General features: G+C 52.9%; 1 protein-coding gene across 1 annotated transcript in view; it reads right to left on the bottom strand.

The window, feature by feature from the left end:
* The window catches only part of LOC105513062 (transmembrane protein 225-like), a 13,565-nt gene extending 9,679 nt beyond the window's left edge, over positions 1-3,886 (bottom strand). Inside the window, exons 1-2 of the mRNA XM_011943836.1 lie at positions 3,647-3,886; positions 2,049-2,127 (exon numbers count right to left, since the gene is read on the bottom strand). The gene's annotated coding sequence lies outside the window, so the exon portion shown is untranslated. The remainder of the gene's footprint in view (positions 1-2,048; positions 2,128-3,646) is intronic.
* Positions 3,887-4,168: the final 282 nt, after the last annotated feature.

The following is a 4,168-nucleotide window of genomic DNA, read 5'->3' as shown; positions in this document are numbered from 1 at the left end:
GGAAGGAAGGAAGGAAGGAAGGAAGGAAGGAAGGAAGGAAGGAAGGAAGGAAGGAAGGAAGGAAGGAAGGAAGGAAGGAAGGAAGGAAGGAAAAGGAGGGAAGGAGTAGGGATGGTGGTTGGAGCTGCAGGGAGGGTGAGCCTGGCCAGAAGCCTCCAGGTGGCACTGTAATGACCCTGGCTACCTGGCAGTGCAGAAAGGGGGCAACAGGAGGTGAAAGGAAGATGTGACAAGGGAAGTGCACCCCAAGATGACTGCCTTTCTTTCCAAGTCCTACCCAAAGCCAGGCCTGGGGACTCTTGCCTGTGTAAGGCTGGGCTTGGCAGCATCACGGTTTTCAAGCTGTGCCTGGGGAGTAGAGAGCACAAGGCCCTCAGAGTGAGCATGCTTCCCTCCTCTTCTCCCACACCCTGTGGAAACCTTACTCAGTGCAGGAACTGTGGCCTCTACCCAATCCCCATGCAGACCCTCACTGCAGCCAGGGAAGGGGGCGACTTTGCCCATGCAGACCCTTGCTGCAGCCAGGGAAGGGGGCATCTTTGAGAGTTACCAATGGCTATGGCTGAACAAGCCTAATGGCAGAGGGCAGAGGTGTGGGTCCCTTCCTGTGTCCCCCACACCCAAATATCCTGGTTATAAACGGGTAAACACATGTTCATCTTCGATGCTGTCAGAGTGACTTGAAAATGTTTGTACTTTCTCTTCTCTTCTGACGTTCTCTAGTTTCTCTTCTTCCCACTTGAAAAATTGAATTCTTCCCTTTCTTTCCTTATTATTTTTTGTTTTTAGATACAGGGTCTCACTCTGTCACCCAGGCTAAACCTCCTGGGCATAAGTGATTCTCCCACCTCAGCCTCATGAGTAGCTGGGACTACAGCCACCACGCCCAGCTAATTTTTAAATTTTTTGTAGAGACAGGGTCTCACTATGTTGCCCAGGGTGTCTTAAACTCCTGAGCTTAAGTGATCTTCCTGCCTTGACCTCCCAAAAAGTTAGGATTACAGGCATGAACCACCACACCTGGCCTTCCCCTCTCTTTAAATCTCCCTTTTCCATCTCCCATCCACTCTCCAGGTCATACAAGCCACCCCAACCTCAGGGCCTCCGTTTCCTTCTCTCTAAAATGATGAAGTCTGTTAGACCAGAGAGCACTGAGGCATCCTTCTAGTATTAGAACTCAATGGGAAGGAGTCCTGGCTGCATCTTGACCCTGTCCTCTGTATAGATGGCAGTACACTGGGCATTCTTATTTGATAGGGGGCACCTCTTCCTGTCTACCCCATCTCCACCTCAATTTGTCGAGAAGTGATCTCTGTGTCTCCTTTATTTCTACCTTTTTTTCTCTCCTTCACCCAAACCCTAGCCTTGAGCTCATGCTGGTTCTTCCCTCTCCCCAACCCCACTTCCATCTCACCAGCCTTCCTCATCTTCTCAGTTTTCCCTCCATAAAGTTCCCCAACCTTCCATCCTTCCTGTCCCCACGCCTACCACGTCTCCCTCCACACCCGGAACATCCCCGTCACCCCCAGGCTCCTCTGGCCTCCATACCTGGTGATTTGGTTTAGCTGTGTCCCCACCCAAATCTCACCTTGCATTGTAATAATCCCCAAGTGTCAAGAGCAGGGCCAGGTGGAGAGAATTGAATCACAGGGGCAGTTTCCCCCATACTGTTCTCATGGTAGTGAATAAGTCTCACAAGATCTGATGGTTTTATAAGTGGAAGTTCCCCTGCTTAAGCTCTCTCCTGCCAGCCACCACGAAAGCTGTGACTTTGCTCTTCATTCGCCTTCAGCCATGATTGTGAGGCCTCCGCAGCCATGTGGTGCGAGTCAATTAAATCTCTTTCTTTTATAAGTTACCCAGTCTCAGGTATGTCTTTATTAGCAGCATGAGAACAGACTAATACACATGGGTTCCTTCCTGGAGGGTGACCGTTCTGCTCTCCTAAATTTTCCAAATCCCACTCCCCAGAAAAGTGCAGCTTGGTCCTGTCCACTCCACGCAGCCCTCCCAGCCACTCCCTCAGCAAAAATTCACCATGCACTTACAGGTCGCCCTGTTCCCAGTGGAGGCCAATGGTAGGGATTCCAAGATGAAAAAAAGACAGGAACTCAGAGGCTCTTGGAACTGTTAGGGAGAGAGACACAGAAACACATAGTGTGATGCAGTGCTTTCGTCTTCACAGCCCGGGGTTACTTTGGGGCCAGGCATACTCCAGGGCACTACCCCTTATCTGTCCCTTTCCCACTGCCCCCTCCACTCTCCAGTGATGAGGACCTTGTCCTCCTTTCCCAGGGCCCTCCCTGAAGCAGCCCTTAGTGCCAGCACTGGACAAGGGTATATCTTCGGATACACAACTTAAGATCCGCACGGATATAGGCCAAGCTGAAAGATCATAGATATTTGAATATAAGAGGGGATTTGTATAAGATCCTTTTGTACAGAAGCAGAGATAGAGAGCTGGAGAGAGGGAATGACTGATGGAGGATTCCACAGCCCATCAGTGCTGGCACAGGGACCAGAATACTGCATCACTGCCAGGCCAGCCTCACCAGCCACCAGTGGCCGGCAGTTCAATTCAGTGATTCCCAAATCTGGAATTCTGTGGATCCAGAGAATGCTTTCTTTATAGGCATGTGCATGTGTGAGAAAGGGAGAGAGAATGGGGGAATATAGGACTGCCAACTTTTTATTTTGCCAAGAGCATTCAAAACAAAGCAACTTATCTGCTGTCACTGGTTTGGTTTTTATTTTATTATTTTTATTTATTTATTTATTTGTATTTATTTATTTTTGAGACAGAGTCTTGTGTCACCCAGGCTGGAGTGCAGTGGTGCATTCATGCCTCCTGGGCACAACCAATCCTCCTGCCTCAGCCTCCTAAGTAGCTGGGACTACAGGTGTATGCCATTACACCTGTTTTTGTTTTTGTTTTTTAAGAGATGGGGTCCTGCTATGTTGCCCAGGCAACCCCTAGGCTCAAGTGATCCTCCCACTTTGACCTCCCAAAGTGCTGAAATGACAGGCATGAGCCCCCACGTCTGGCCAAATTATTATTTTTTAAAGGGTCCACAACACCAGGAGGTAAGAAGACCTGTGTACCCCGTGGTGGTGCCTGGACCAGCATCTGAGGACCATTGGCTTGGCAGGAGGTTCCTGGACCCCCACCCCCCTTCAGCGCCTGAGCTGCAGCCCCGCACCTCCCAGGCCCTGGCACCTCCTAGGAAAGCCAGCCGACAGCTGCTCTGGGGATGAAGGAAGTGGGCTACCTAAAGGGCATCCTGGTTTGGAATGGGAAAGAGACCTTCCCTTCCCACTGTTTCCTCTGGTCATTTGTGAGAACTTGGAGTGCACGTTGACCCAGGGTGGGGTCAAAGTTCCTTCCCGTTGACAACCCTCCTCGGCCCTTTCCCCTGAATGCCAGGACTCCGCCCTTCCATGGCCCCAAAATTATAGATATATTTTCAAGACCCCAAGCTGGGCCCTAACCAAGCCATCCGCCCCCAGCCCCTGCCCTGGGCTTCCCACAGCCAGTTAGGTGATGTTCGGCCTTGGGTGGGTAGGGAGACTTCCCCACATCCTCTCCCAACCTGTGGGGCCACCTTGCTTGGCCCCCTACTGGTCTCACCTCTACCCTTTCCTCCACCTGTGCCACAGTCGTAGGGGGTCTCGCGTCCCAGGACTGGGCTGCCCTCCAGGCGGGTCACGGTGGGACCCTCGCCCGCCCCTCCAGGCTCCACTGCGCTCCTGGAGCTTCCGTTGGCCCCAGAGGCCCCGGCGGGGGGTTGCCCGGACCCGGGACAGAACCCACTGAGCCTGGGCCTCTGGGCCTAGCTCCAGCTCCAGCTCTGCGGAGGAGAGGCGGGTTCATCCCTCCCTACCTGCCGCCCCCGCCGCCGCACATCTGGCGGGTGGAGGGTGGGGAAATCTGGCCCGAGGGTGGGGAAATCTAGCCCTGGCGTCTGCCCACAGTACCGGCCTCGCTCACGGGTGGGTGGGGGCGGAGGAATCTCTATTCCTCAGTCTCCCAGCTACTCGGGAGACTGAGGCAGGAGAATGGCGTGAAACTGGGAAGCGGAGCTTGCAGTGAGCTGAGATCAGGCCACTCCACCACTCCAGCCTGGGCGACAGAGCAAGACTCCGTCTCAAATAATAATAATAATAATAA

This window comes from Colobus angolensis, unplaced genomic scaffold, assembly GCF_000951035.1.
Source record: "Colobus angolensis palliatus isolate OR3802 unplaced genomic scaffold, Cang.pa_1.0 Scaffold222, whole genome shotgun sequence".
Taxonomy (NCBI): Eukaryota; Metazoa; Chordata; class Mammalia; order Primates; family Cercopithecidae; genus Colobus; species Colobus angolensis.
This window is presented reverse-complemented; position numbering and strand designations above follow the sequence as displayed.